Source organism: Protopterus annectens, chromosome 11.part0, assembly GCF_019279795.1.
Source record: "Protopterus annectens isolate FY-2018-M chromosome 11.part0, PAN1.0, whole genome shotgun sequence".
NCBI lineage: Eukaryota > Metazoa > Chordata > Ceratodontiformes > Protopteridae > Protopterus > Protopterus annectens.
In genome coordinates, this window is record NC_056745.1 from 1,249,690,788 (window position 1) to 1,249,706,830 (window position 16,043).

The 16,043-nt window shown below is 44.8% G+C and overlaps 1 protein-coding gene across 1 annotated transcript in view; it reads right to left on the reverse strand.

The window, feature by feature from the left end:
• The window catches only part of SCUBE1 (signal peptide, CUB domain and EGF like domain containing 1), a 4,299,807-nt gene that overhangs the window by 1,380,340 nt on the left and 2,903,424 nt on the right, over nt 1–16,043 (reverse strand). The window lies entirely within an intron of this gene.

Below are 16,043 nucleotides of genomic sequence, written 5' to 3' on the forward strand. Positions count from 1 at the left end.
CTCAGAGGGGGATCGTGGGGACCCTTCTGACTCATCCAAGTCAGTGTCGGATGTCAAAGACTCCTGTGGGGAGTGCCTCCTCTTGCACAGTCTCTTCCTGGGTATCTCCTCAGTGGGGAGATCTGAGGAGGTCTCAGAAGAGAGGGGACGCCCTGTGGGGCTACTTGAGGCTCAGTAATCTACGCTTAGGGGGACCGGTTGACATAGAAGCGGACACAAGAGCTTGAGGGGAGAAGGAAGCCCGAACTGATGTCAATAATGTTTTAGGAGACAGGACTCTCCTCATGGCATCGAAAGCACCATGGCTCTGATGAGAAGGGGTAGATGGATCCGGAGGGACCATCCGATTCTCCCACACCAAAACCATGGGCTCAGAGCCCGAGGTAGGAGCCGAGCTCATCCGAGCCGAAGCCCCGAGAGGAAGAGTCGGCACCAACAAATCGGTCTGACTATCCTCCCTGGACCCGACAGGAGAGTGTTGGCTCCTAGCGTCCCCGGTCGGCGTCGAGGACGTCCGAGTAGATGGAACAGATAACACTTGTGCAGGTCTCGGTTCCATAGGTTGACAACTATCGGTTCGGGCTCCTCTGGCTCCGAGAGTCCAGTATGGCTCGGAGTTGTCAAGTCCAGTTCAATGGTCTTCGGCTCCGAAGAAATGGTTGGGGCCGACAACAATTTAGCAAGTCCTGGTGCCCGTAGAAGTTTCTGCACTAGCCGATCCATACCCATATCAGAGAGGCTGACTGAAGACTTTGAGGAATGCACCGAAGGTGTTGACTGGAGCAGAGGAGATGAGGGAACCTCAGAGACCGGCTCCAAGACTGAGAGCAGGCTCCAAACCAAAGGGACACTTGGTTCTGAGGACTGTGGAACAGATGACCCTGTACCCTCTGATTTTTTTGCCTTCTTGGTTAGTTTAGAATCTGAAGATTTTGAAGAAGTGCTGGCACCTTCCTGGCTACCCAACGCCTCAGAGAAAGTATGCTGCAGCAGCCCCCTATCAATGAGTTTTCTTCTTCTCTCTAAGAGAACCCTAGACAAAAAAGAGTGGCAAATACTGCAAGAGTCTTGGAGGTGTTTAGCCCCCAGACAGTAAACACATTGGACATGTCCGTCCATGACGGACATTTTCTTTCCACAAACTGAACATTTCTTAAACCCCGATTTGGGGTGAGACTTTTCTCTCTCATCTGACATGTTATAAACAGACACACCACAAAATTAACCTGTATAGGTTAAATACATGGCTAACCAGGCCCACACTATAAAAATACTAACAACAAGTATAAAATTGTTAAAACTAAATAGGGCTAAGAAAGGGCCGAACACTAAGAGAAACTAAGCCAACACAGGGCAGTATCTCTACAATCTAACCTACTTAAAACTATATTATTTTAACAAGAAACACACACACTAAATAATAATAATCTCTCAAAAAGAAGTAGAAGAAAGTTTTTAAAACTTGCGATTTAGCAAAACGTGGTCAGAGCTGACTGGATCACCGAGATCTCTCTTGCTGTGGCAAACTAGATCTGGGGTAATTCCAGTAGTGCATTGTGGGATAAGGGGCTTGGTCTTGAGCTACTGGCAAATCCTGAGCTTTGCTATCGGCTGTGTTGGAGCTGAGGATCGACTCCGAACCCATTAGTGAGAATAAACGGCGAGATTTAACAACTTCACATCGACAAATATACTAGATTTTGACTTCTGCAATTTGCATAAAATGAAAGACACTCACTGGATGTACATAGGAATCACTGCTATGAATATATTTGAACATGTTGCAGTCTCTACATGGAAATGTACCATATTTATCAGAGACAGAAACCTTCTTATTAGTGGATTTATAACACAGCAACTGTTTTAATGATCTACTACTCTCATAGCAAAACGTGGGTGCATTAGCAAGTACTAACCTAGGGTGTATATTACGTTATCAAACTTTTAAAAGTTCGAACGTCATATGGTCGAAGCCATATTATCGAACTTTTAAAAGTTAGAAAAAAGCAAAAAGAAAAACAAACAACAGAAAAAACCTATCTGACCGTTTTAAACGGGGGGCATACACCCCACCCTCCGCTCTTTAAATATACCAACTCAGAGATCGCACTACAGTGCAGGAAAATGAAATCTTCCCATTCCTCACTGTACGGAGATCTCCACTGAAACATTCAAACTTTTAAAAGTTCGATTATATGGTGTCAACCATATAACGTTCGAACTTTTAAAAGTTTGATAACGTAATATGTACCCACCAACCTATACCTATCATCAGATACAAGTAGTTGCCAGTTTTTCCTAATAATATTGCAGACAGTGTGAACATCTGTAGACTAAATCATGCACATTCTTAAGTCAGAGCCTTTTGCATCAGAGAGCTTTCTATCACTGTTCACTACTCTGTCAGAGAAGTAAGGTTTATAACATTCCTCCTGTGTTGGATGACCACCACAGGCAGCCTCAACCTCTACATCATGGTAGCCACTACATTTAAAGTCACTTTTAAGGTTCTTAAATGATTCATACATAATGTTATCATCAGCACTTAAACGAGCATATCTATAGAACTGTCATTTTAGCACATTAGTGTGTACATGTTTGCTGTTATGATGTAAAAATAGAAGTTATGTTCTTACCATAACGTTCCATGTTAGTTGTCTTCTTCTCGCCTTCTTCTTGCTGGATGGGTTCGGAGCCGACCTCGGCTCCGACTCGGCCACTCTAAAAGCTTGAGAGTTGGTTCCACCGGCTCGAGGCTCCCCCTATATCCCACAATGCTAGGCATGAGTTACCTCAGATCTCGTTTGTAAGCTAGGCCCAGCCTATAATAGTAATAGAATAACTAGTAACAAAGTCCACCTCTATAAACAAGGGAGAAGAGAAGGGTGACCTACATCCTGATCCAGGAAATATGCACAGCAGAGCATATACCTAAAGTACAGAGGTGGTAGAAAGAGAGGTCACAATCAAAACTCCTCTAGGTCTGTCCAGGCCAGGGGGAAGGAGGGTGGGACGCAAGAAGAAGGCGAGAAGAAGACAACTAACATGGAACGTTATGGTAAGAACATAACTTCTATATGTTAAGTTGTCTATCTCGCCTTCATTCTTGCTGGATGGGACCGCGTCCCTAGCACCTTGTCCCGGGTGGCCTAACGGAACAGACTCTTGAGAACAGTGGAACCAAAGTTAGCTCTATGTCTAGAGGCTAAATCCAGCTTATAATGAGAAATGAAAGTGTGAGGAGTAGCCCAAGTAGCCGCTGCACAAATGGTGTCAATAGGCAGTCTATCTTGGAAAGCTATAGAAGTAGCCAAAGCTCTGGTAGAATGGGCTTTAGGTTTGCTAGGCAGCTTTTGGTGTCTAATTTCATAAACAAGGGATATCAGAGATGTTAGCCATCTGGATAATGATACCTTTGAAACTGAAAGTCCCTTTCTGCTTTCTGCATAAGAGACGAACAGCTGGTCAGATTTTCTGAATTGTTTTGTTCTATCCAAATAGTACCTTAACTGACGATGAACATCTAGCCAATGCAATCTTTGTTCAGATCTGTTAGAATATTCTGGAAAAAACACCGGGAGGTCAATGCTTTGATTTAGGTTAGCCGAGGAGGCTATTTTTGGTAAAAAGGACGGATTGGTTCGTAAAGATACTCTGTCCTTATGGAACAACAGATAAGGAGGTCGGCAGCTGAGTGCATGAAGTTCTGAAACTCTTCTAGCTGAAGTAACAGCTACTAGAAAGAGAGTCTTCCATGATAGTAATTTTAAAGAACAGGAAGCTGCAGGTTCGAAAGGAGAGAGAATTAAAGAACTGAGAACTAAATTTAGGTCCCAAGGAGGAGGAGGATTTCTTACCGGAGGTCTGAGTAGAAAAACTCCTTTCAAAAAGGCTTTGCAAAGCTTGTGGGACATGATGGCAGAATCTGAAATGCCCACATGAAAGTTAGAAATAGCTGCCAATTGAACTTTAAGAGTAGAAGGAGATGAACCTGCATGGAAGAGTTCAGCTAGGAAATCAAGGACCATTTGGATGGAAGCAGTGAAAGGATCTATGTCCCTTCCTTGAGCCCAATAGGCGAAACGTTTCCACTTACTCAAATAAATCTTTCGAGTGGAAGATTTATGGGAAGCTATCAAAATATCTCTAACAGAGTGAGATATTTGAGGAAGCCTGGCTAAGGTTGGAATTGGAGGAACCAAGCAGTGAGGTTCAGGGAGGGAAGGGAGCGATGAAACTGACCCGACTGATGGATCAAAAGATCTGGAACTAGGTCCAGATGCCAAGGTCGCTCCAACAGAAACTGATGTAGAAAGGGGAACCAAACCTGTCGAGGCCAGTACGGAGCAATGAGGATCAATGAAGCCTTCTGAGCGATAGCTTTCTGTATCACTTGAGAGATTAGTGGGAAGGGGGGAAAAGCATACAGAAGTCCCCAGGGCCAAACCTGGACTAGAGCGTCTCTGCTGGGTTGGCCTGGTAACGGAAAAAGGGTGAAAAAATCTCTGCACTTGCTGTTTTGGGGAGTAGCAAAAAGATCGCAGCAAGGCTGGCCCCACTTGAGAAAAATTTCTCTCACAACAGAGTCTTTCAGAGACCACTCATGAGGCATGAGGATAGCTCTGCTCAACTTGTCCGCGATTTGATTGGACTTCCTGGGGATGTGCGTTGCTATCAGAAAACGCTGAGAAGAAATCGCCCATTGCCACAGTCTGAGTGCTTCTCGACACAGGGGGTAGGACCTGGTTCCGCCTTGTTTGTTGATATACCACACTACAGACATATTGTCCGTCTGGATTGCTATCGTTCCCAAGGGAAGAGAGTCTTGAAGGGCTTGCAACGCTAAAAGCACTGCTCTCATCTCTAGAACATTTATGTGCAAGTGGCATTCGTCTGGTTGCCATGTGCCCTGGACAGTTCTGCCCTGATAATGCCCCCCCCACCCGATCAGGGAGGCGTCCGTTGTCAGTGTAGCAACCGGAGGGGAAGGAACAAAGGGTCTTCCCAATAAGAGCTGAGGGGAAGACATCCACCACAGAAGATGATTTCTGCATGTTTGCGTGATCATAATGGTGTGAGACATTGGAAGTTGCTGGTATGACCATTGCGTGAAGAGCATCCATTGAAGGATTCTCATGTGGAATCTGGCTAATGGAAGCAGAGGTATGGCAGCCGCCATAATCCCCAACACTTTCAGAACTAGCCTGGCTTTGATTCTGTTGCTGCTGAAGAGGAGCGAGACTATTTTGTGTATGTCTGTTATTCTCTGATCTGTTAGTCTACAGACATGTTGACTGTGTCTAGATTTGCCTATGAAGGTAATAGTACGACAAGGCGACAAAACAGACTTTTCGAATTTATTGAAATGCCTACATTTGACAAGTGCGAAAGGTGTAGTCCCTGGCCATTAGAAGAAGATGCTTGGTGGGAGCTGTGAGGAGCCAGTCGTCCAAATATGGAAACACCTGGAATCCTTGTCGTCTCAGGTGAGAAGCTACCACTGCCATGCATTTGGTAAACACCGGGGCAGTGGTGAGACCAAAGGGCAGGGCCCTGAATTGAAAATGACTGGTTCCCAGCCTGAAGCGGAGGAATCTTCTGGAGCGTCTTTTCATTTTTATGTGATAGTACGCATCCTGAAGATCTATAGAGCACATCCAGCTTCCCTTTCCCAAAGGGAAGGATGGACTGCAGCGTGACCATCCGAAATCTTGTTTTCTTGACTGACTTGTTCAAGATACTGAGATCCAAAATTGGTCTCCAGTCCCCTGTTTTCTTTGGAACGAAAAAGAACCTGGAGTAGATTCCGGATCCTTGCTGGTCTGCTAGAACTGGCTGAATTGCTCTTTTTGCAAGCAGCTTTGAAATTTCCAAAGCTGCAAGATCCCTTTGAGCGGGTGGAACATCTGGAAGGGATTTTTTTGATTGGTTTGGAATGCGAAAGAAGGGAATGGAATAACCCTCGGAAATGATGGACTGTACCCATTTGTCTTGAGTCAGGGATAGCCAGGCTTTTGGGTACAGTGACAATCTTCCCCCGACTGCCTCCGAAGGTAGGCAGTCGGGCAACACCTCATGGATGCTGAAAGGGCTTATCAGAGAAGACTTCACGATTGCCCTGGTTCTGCAGACCCCCCCTGCCTCTAGGGCGACGTCTACCATTGTTGTTCCCCCCTCTGCCTCTGGCGGGGAACCGACTTTGTGCGTCAGGCGAAGTCCCTTGAGATTGTTTACAGAACCACATTTTCCCACTTTTCTGGCCTTTGGGGTAAGGCCTAGAAGGAGTAGAAAAACGGACTCCAACGGCAGAAAGAGTCTTGCCATCTGTCTCGCACCTAGTCAAGGTTTCTTTCACTTGAGGACCAAAAAGAGATGATCCATCAAACGGGGAATTAGTGAAAGACGTTTTAAAGGGGTCCGCAAAGTTGCATAACCGCATCCAGGTGTGCCTGCGTAAGGCCACACCTGTCCCTGCGGCCCTGCTCGCTCCATCAGCCGCATAAGAAAGGAGGCGCATGGAGGAGTTAGCTATGGAGTTCAGGGTAGCCAGCTGAGTGTTCATCATGTCCTGAAAACCCGCAGCTGTAGGATCCTTCAACATATCACTCGCTTCCTTGATCAAGTCCCTTTGAAGACGAGTAAAATGGCATAGGTAGTTCAGCGAACGCATTGCAAAGGTCGCTGATGAGAACATCCGCTTCCCGTACCTGTCCATAGACCTGGATTCCTTGTTAGGTGGATGGACAGGCACCGAAGGATCAGCTAGTTCCTTCTTGGTGGCAGCAGCTACCACCATAGCATCCACAGAAACACCTTTTGTGAGAAATTGCTTGTCAGTTGGTGCTGTTATAAATTTGGAGGGTCTCCTGGGGGTAGGGTCCACTGAATCAGGAGCCGTCCAGGCCTTCTTTGCAACCACCTGCATGAGGGGATCAAAGCGGGGGGACACCCAGGAGGTGGAAGGACGAGAGCCAAATGCCTCAAGATACACAGATTCATCCTCCGAAGGGTTAAGGGCTGGCCAATTTCCCCTCTGTTTCAGGATCTCTAGAATGTCTGCGAAAGAGACATCTTCAGAAGGGGAACGTGGGGAACCCTCGGAATCTTCTAAATCTGTGTCAGAGGTGACAGACTCAGGTGAGTCTAAGTGCTTCCTCTTACACTTTCTCTTCCTAGGGGGCTCCCCTGCCAATTCAGGAGAGGCCTCGGAAGAGGATGAGATCCCCACAGGGGATTCTTGAGGAGCTTGCTCTCTGCGGTCTGGGATGAGGGAGTGAGTCGACATAACCAAAGGCACCGAAGTGGGAGGGGCGGACGGAGCCGACTGTGGAGTCGAACAAGGTTCCAACGCACTCCGCATGACCTCGAATGCACCCCTGTCAGGCAGAGCCAGAGGTCCCCGCTCCGAGAAGCTGAGAACCTCCCTCAGCACCGACAGAGATGGCTCAGAGGCCGATGTCGGAGCCGAACTCACCAGCGCCGAAGCACCGAGAGGGAGAGGGGGGTCGGACAAGGGTCCGATGCCACTCACCCCCTCGGAGCCAACGAGGGAAGTCCGGCGCCGAGATTCTTCAAAGGAAGAAATCGGAGCCGACGGAGCCGAAGACAAATGTATCGGCTCCGACGCTACCACAGTCTCGGTTCCGAGACGCCGGCCCGAGCTCAAAGGAGTCGGAGGAGGAATATTAATTGGAACAAGCTGAGGCATCGACTGATGAGTCGGACTCTGGAGCATTTGGGCCAGTGCCTCGGACTTCAAAAGTCTACTCACTACCCTCTGGAGGTCGTGATCTGATAGCCTCAATGACCTGGAGGAGTGAGATCTATGGCTCCGTTCAGACAGCAGGGGAGACGCTGGAGCCGAATGAATGGAGCCAAGGGACAGTGACCTCGATCTCTTTCTAGATGTCGGCTCCGATGGTATGATCGGAGCCGACCCATGACTCTCTAATGCCTCGGCTCCGGCCGGAGCCGAGGAAACCACTGAAACAGTAGTCACAGACTCATCGGCTCCAGCCGGAGCCGATGAAGCAGTAGGCTTCAAAGCCTTAGGCCTCGACTCTGAAGCTGGAGCCGAGGTCCTAGAAGCCTTAGAAGGTTTCCCAGAAGACACAGGAAGGGAACCTTCAGGCTTAATTAAACCCCTCAAAATGAGTTTATTTTTTCTCTCCTGCAGGACTCTAGGGCTGAAGCCATGGCATACAGCACAGGAGTCCTGCAGGTGTAAAGGTCCCAGGCAGTACACACAAGAAGTGTGACCGTCTGTCAGAGACATTTTCTGACAGCACGAGTCACACTTCTTGAAGCCTGAGACCTTTGTATCCTTGGACATACTCAAGGAACCTGAAGTGTAATCACACACAAAAACACACACACACAGATTACACTGATAGGATTAAAAGGGATTATTTAAAACTAAAGGTAAGTTAAAAAATTCCCTAAGTAAAACACATACACACTTCTAAGGAAGGGAAGGAAGGGCCCGAAGGCCTTAGGGAAGAACTAAGTGTTCTTTATAAAAGGAGGGGGCTGGAAAGATAGTAAGGGATAAACAAGTCCACTACACTAAGTGGGAAAGAATTTTACACTAACTAGCCTAAGTTTAAAGAATTTAAGCTAGTCTAAACTTTCACTAACCTGGAGCCGGTAGAAAACACACCTCGATCGCTGTAGCGGCAAACGAGATCTGAGGTAACTCACACCTAGCATTGTGGGATATAGGGGAGCCTCGAGCCGGTGGAACCAACTCTCGAGCTTTTAGAGTGGCCGAGTCGGAGCCGAGGTCGGCTCCGAACCCATCCAGCAAGAATGAGGGCGAGATAGACAACTTAACATCTTTATTTTTAGAGCACTATTTCTAATACAATTTTTAATACAATTTGGTAGTTATCCCATTTTCAGTAATCATTACATGCATATCCAGGAACTCAATAGATATAAAAGAAGCGGTCAGAGTAAATATCAGAAAACTAGTTGTAGAATATAAGTAATCAACAAATTTGTGCAAAGTTTCTATAGTGCCTGACCAAACAAAAAACACATTGTCAACAAAGCATATATAAAAAGGATAAACTTAAGAAAGAAATTACCTTGATTAAATATGTAGAGGGACTCCAGTACGCCAATACCATATTTGCATAGCTGTTGGCGCACATGGTGCCCATTGCAATCCCCGTCTGCTGATGATATAGCTTGTCGTTAAATCTAAACACATTACTGCTCAAAATTATGTCAAGAAGGGAGCAGACAAGCTCTAAATCAGTACTACATTCTGAATGTTTTAACCAGAACAACTTAACATATTCTATGCCTACATCATAAGGGATAACAGTGAAGAGTGATGTGACAATCCATAGTTACCAGTACACAGTTCTTAATATCTGAATTACTAAACCATTCATATAAACTTGCCAAAAAATGCTTGATATCTATTAAAACTCTACCTTTTTGTCCAATACTGGATACAACATTTTTTCAGTGTAAATGGACAGAGGTTCTGTCACCCAGCCCCTAACAGAGACTACAGGACTCATAGGTGGGTCTACTCTAAACTTGCACACTTTAGGTAGCCCATAAATGATACGGACTGTGGGGTATTCTACTGAAAAATACACATAAGGGGTTTTATCTAGGATGCCATCCATTAATAAATTATACAAGTCAGAGTGCACCCTATTAATTTAAGTATCCACCTCATAGATGGCATATTCAGCATAAGTCAAAGTATCACTCAGTAAAGCTTCCATGCTTCCCATATATTCATCCATGTCCATCAACATCACTGTACCTCCTGTATCAGCAGGACGGACTATAAGTAAATCTGAGGTAATCAGCTGGCATAAGGCATCATACTCAAAATGACTAAAGTTAGAAAAACATCTCCTGAATTTCATCAGAGCCTCATATATTTCATACTTACAGACTTTTCTAAAAGCTTCCACTAATGGTGGATAGGGAGGAATAAACTGACTCTGTGTTCTAACCACATTAACAAGTTGTACAGTTCCACTGGTCTGATTTTCTGAAATCCTCAGTTCTGTGAATATAGACTATCTATGAATATCCAGCAGCTGCAGCATGTATTCCCCCTTGTTGGAAAACCTTGGAAAAAAATAGGTAGATTGATGGACAGGTTGATAGTTGTCTCTGATGCCACCTTGGATAGGAAAGAAAGATTAGTGTGAAGGGATACACTATCCTTATGAAAAATTAGATACAGTAGTTGGGAAGAAAATGCCTGGAGTTCTGATACTCATCTAGCCATTGTAACTGTGACCAGGAAAAGAGTTTTCCAGGATCCGAACTTTAAGTCTACCTTGGCTGAAGACTCAAAGGCAGAATGGGTCAAAGCTTGAAGAAATACTGTTAAATCCCATGGAAGATAGCACTCATTAATAGGAGATCGAAGTAAAATGGCACGCCATACATAATCTCAAGGAGGCCAAAGAAGACTGGTTTTCTCTTAAGAGAAAACTAGAAATGGCAACAAGCTGGACCTTAATTGTTGAGTAGCTAGCTCCCTTACTGAAAATGGAAGCAAGGAGGTCAAGAAGAGCTGGGATGGAGGGCTTAAACATAAAACCTTTTCCATTTGCTCTTATAAATCTTTCTGGTAGAAACTTTCTGGGATAATATAAGGATGTGACGAACCGGGAAGAAAGCCTGGAGTGTCTAGCCATCACTGGAAGTGGAGAAACCATACGGTTAATTGAGAGTTTGAATACTGAGTGAGATGTCCAGGATGGGTGAGATAGAAGCTCCTGAGAAGGATCCAAAACCCAGGGAGGGTGAACTAGGTAAGGTCAAAGAAAGGGAAACCACACTTGTTCAAGCTAGAATGGCCCAGTGAGGATTACTTTGCAATTCCATTGAAATGCATTCGGAAGAAACTTTGGAATGAAAGGTGTGGGTGGGAAGTCATATAGCAGACTTGGGGGGGGGCAGTCGTGAATCACAGAGTCTCTCAGTGACCCCCCCCCCCCGAAGGGATTAGAGCAAAGTACCTGCTGCACTAGGAATTGAGGGAGGAAGCAAAGAGATCACAAAACAGTTGGCCCCACTGGCGAAAAATCATTTCCACTACTAAATGAGAGACCATTTGTGAGGAAGTAAGATGGTCCTGCACAGTTTGGCTACCAGCACATCGTACTTCCCCAGAATATGCATTGCCAATAAAAAGCATCCTGAAGAGATTAGCCACTGCCTCTCGACATTGGGGGTAGTACGAGGTTCCGCCCCGTTTGCTGATGCACCAGAATACCAACAAGTCTGTCTGAATAGCACCCATCCCTAAAAGAGGAACATCTTGAAATGTCTAAAATACCAGTAGGACTGCTCTCATTTCCAGGATACTGATGTGAAGACTGACCTCTAACTGACACCATGTGCCTTGGACTGTCCTTCCCAAGTAATAACCCCCCCCCCCCCCAAGATGGCAGGCATTCATTTTCACTGTGGCCTTGGGCATAGGAAAAATAAAGGGGCAGCCCAATGAAATATCTTCTGCATGAATTCACCAGGCTATGTGTTTGCAAATATTTGCAATTCAAATAGGTGAAGTCAGAGAGATGTCCTATTGATCAAGGTACCGCAAGGCTCCACATGCAGCAGCCTCATGTAAAATCTTACTAAGGGTACTAGAACTATCAAAGCTGCCATTGATCTGAGAAGCTGTAATACCATAACCACAAAATCACAACTAATAAACCAAAAATTGGTAAATGGGGATGAATAACAATGCTTACAGCCCAACAGGTGACGCAGCAGCAGAAACGAACATTGCTTCATGTCTGCCACTTACTAAAAGGCAGTTTAAAGACATTTTGAACTATAAATTTGATTTTAAGGAACAGGTACATGTTCCAGTAAACTGTGGCTCTTATGCCAACATGTTAAAAGATTTGGATATACTTTTATACAAATATAAAATGTGGGAAATGGATAATGCATATCTTAAACAATGTTTACAGTTAAATATTGTACCAAAAGGGTTAAGGGTATGTAAATACCCTAACAATGTTAAAGATGGATCTGATTTTCACCATGATCTTGTTTTAGCTTTTGATAAATGTGGTGCAGACATTATGAGAGCTATCATTAAAAATAATGACTTGGAGATATGTGTCTTTGTGAAGTTCACCAATAAAAGACGCTTGTGTTGGAACTGGCTTGGCCTCCAGTGCCTATTTTCCACTTATTTGTCTACTTTGGGGCACTTTTTACCAGCTTTTGATTTATTAGTTGTGATTTTGTGGTTATGGAAGCACAATCTGGATCCAGCACTGATACTGACGTGAAAGGAAGTGAAGTGGGTGAGCTTCGTAAGCTCATTGCACAGTTCACGCAGTTGGTGGGGCTATTGACACCTATCAGCCAATCCATGGCTTTGTTTGCCTCAGGAGTCACTTTGCCTGGCAATCAGGAAGTGTTTCGGAGTTCAGCTTCGAATGGAGGAACGGAAACAAACTACAGAGCTTCTGGGCATAACAATGGTTTGACTTCTAATAGCCAACGACCGGGAAACAGTCTAGATGGATTTCCACATATTTCTCTTCAAGAAAATAGTGGAGAATGACAAACAAGGATGAATAACTATGCTTACAGCCCACCAGGTGATGCAGCAGCAGGAATGGATATTGCTTCATGTCTGCCAGGTACTAAAAGGCAGTTTAAAGACATTTTGAACTATAAATTTGATTTTAAGGAACAGGTACATGTTACAGTAAACTGTGGCTCTTATGCCAAAAAATTAAAAGATTTGGATATACTTTTGTACAAATATAAAATGTGGGAAATGGATAATGCATATCTTAAACATTGTTTACAGTTATAAGTTGTACCAAAAGGGTTAAGGGTATCTAAATACCCTAACAATGTTAAAGATGGAGCTGATTTTCACCACCATGACCTTGTTTTAGCTTTTGATAAATGTGGTGCAGAGATTATGAGAGCTATCATTAAAAATAATGAATTGGAGATGTGTGTCTTTCTGAATTTTGCCAATAAAAGAAGCTTGTGTTGGAACTGGCTTGGCCTCTGGTGCCTATTTTTCACTTGTCTACTTTGGGGCACTTTTTACCACTTTTTGGTTTATAAGCTATAATACCAGCTTGGCTGGAAAAAAAGGAAGAGAGAGAATGTGTGATGTTTGGATCGGTAGATTGCTTAACCTTGTCTGTGGCAAGCTTGCGATATGTCACCATATCCAGACATGAACCAATAAATTCCACGGCTTGAAAGGGCAAAAGCTGAGACTTACTGTAGTTCACTGTGATTTCTAGCTCTAGATATAGTTGGAGTAAGTAATCTCTAGCCTGAATCAGTAGAGGATTGGTGGAAGCAGAAAGAAATCAGGTGTCAAGGTAAGAAAACACTTGGAATCTCCACAGACTCAGGATAGCTGTGACCACTGCCATGCAACTGGTGAACACCTTGGGGACTGTGTTGAGATCAAAGAGCAGTATCTGAACTGATAGTGACCAGCTCCCAGCCAGAAGTATAGGTATTCTCCTGGAGTGCACATGTATTTTGATATGATAGTATGCATCCTGGAGATCTATAGAGCACATCCAAGCCTCTTTCTGCAACAGTGGCAGAATCAAATGAAGTGTTTGACAAATAATATCAGACTGCTGAGATCCAAAATTGGTCTTGGTTCCCCTGTCTTCTTTGGCAGAGAAAACAATCTCAAATAGGTTCTGGATCCTTGTTGGTCTCCAAGACCGCTTGGATTACTCTTTTTCCCAGCAGCTTTTCTATTTCTATGGCTGCTTCTTTCCTCTGACTGGGTGGAATATCAGGAATTCTTTTAGTCTACTGAGGAGGTAGAAGGAAAAATGGTATGTAATAACCTCTGGATGTTATTCTGTGCACTCAGGTATCTTTAGTAATGGCTGTCCAGGCTTCTGGGTGTAGAGATAAGGCACTCCCCAACTGCCTCCAGAGTGCAGCAGTCAGGCAACCCTTCAGTGCCGCTGAAAGGACTTCTCAGAAAATGGACCATCAATGCCTTGATGTTGTGGGCCACCTCTGCCATGGGGCCGACATCTTCCTTTACAATTCTCTCCTTTGCCATGGATAAGAGTCCTGGTTAAGTCCCTTGCATCTTATGGAACCACATCTTTCTACCTCCTATCTGGTTCCAAGAAAAAGTTCTTTGAAGGGCAGAAAAATGTATCCCTATGGCAGATAATGTGTCCCCATCCTGTTCACTCCAGAAGAGTTTCCTTCACATTAAGGCCAAATAAGGTGGATCCCATCAAAGGGAGCACTGAGAAATGACATCTTGACAGATTCACAAAGTATTAAAGGTACATCTGGAAGAGCCTTCTTACAGCAATTCTTGAACCTGTGACTCTCAAAGCTCCCTCTAAGGCATGAGGGGTGGTCAGTTGAGAAGAAACCATCTCTTGTCCTCTGCAGACATGGACTCTGAGAGGGTATTGGAAAACTCTTTTATCAAATCCCTCTGAAATCTTATAATGTGTGGTAAATAGTTCAGTAACCTGAAGACAAAGCTCACTGAAGTGTGGCTGCTGCTACCGTCATAACATCCACGGAAGATCCTTGCACAAAAGCGGCCTATCCTTTAGCACAATGAGGTACATATCTGGCCTCTTGCAGACAGGCTCTGTGACACATAGATACTTCCAAGCCTGGTGTGAGATGAGGACTACCATTTCATCCACCAACAGGACTACTCAAAATGTAGCTGAGCCAGCTCCGAAAACCTTGAGAAACACTGACTTCTCCTGGGAAGGGAGGATCAGAAGACCAACCACATTTTTGTCTCAAAAAGTTTGAGGATTTCACCAAAAGAGACATCCTCAAGGGTTGATATGGGAGGACCCCTCCAGTAGGGAGTCTAAGTGCCTACTTTTACATGTATGCTTCTGAGGGTGCTCTCCAGTGGGAGGTTCTGGGGAGGACTTGGAAGTGCCAGCAGAATCCTGAATGAGGACCGTCTCCAGGCTTGACCTGACAGGCTGTCGCGATTGGACAGGATGAAAAGACTCATGATCTAAATTAGACAGGAGATGGACCAGAAGGGGGGCAAGGATGTCTTGTCCACAAATGTGAAAAATGTTCTCTCCACTACCTCAAAGGCAGAGGCCATGAGGAACCACATCTCAACTTGGCAGGAGGCAAAGCCACTTGCCTAGAAAAGACCCCAGTCTCCCCAGGATCCTGACTTGATGCGGAGGTCAGAGCTGAGCTGTCCAGTTCCAACACTCTGAGAGAAAGAGAAAGCTCTGAAAACACTGAAGTCGAACCCAAACCCCCGGATCCGGTGCCAATGCTATGACTCAGAGATCCTTCCAACTCCAACAGAGTCAAGGCCATCTGGATCAGAGAAGACGTAGCAATCAACAATGGCCAAGCCTTAGGATCTGACACAGACAAGCTCGGAATTCTCATGTATGTAGGCTCTGAAAACAGAGAATGGATGGAAATAGGAGTCAAAAGTTGGGGTTGAACTACAGCTAGTATCAAGTGTCCAATGGGAGATCAAGCCAGGATAACTCCTAACTGAATCGGGTTTCTGAAAAACTTTCTCATTACCCTGTCCAAATCTGCTTCTCTTAGGCTCCTAAATAATCTGAGGGATGAAGAGGTTGAGGATGGTCTGGACATTCTTTGAGGTGTCTCCTGCAAAAATGGTGAGTGTAGCCTTGAAGAAACAGACTGTGGATAAAATTTACATCATGTATATGGAGACTTTGACTTGGCTTGAGTTGAATCCAGAGAGACGGTTGGATTCAATGGTCTTGGTTTCCACATGGTCAGATATGAGGGTGCAGTTGGATATGATTTTTTTGTGATTTTCTCAGGTGGAGCTGAGTCCACAGTAGAAGGTCTGATCAGAGGAACACTTCCTCGAATGTTTAGTTTTATCAGCCATATTTCCTTTGGTAGACTCTGAAGATTTCTTGGAGAAGAGAGCTCCAGATGAAGAGAAGTTGCGGAGGAAACAAGTCTTTCAAAATCAGTTTATTTTTATGGTTCTACTAATGCCCTATGGTTAAAACCTGCAAAAATCTCAC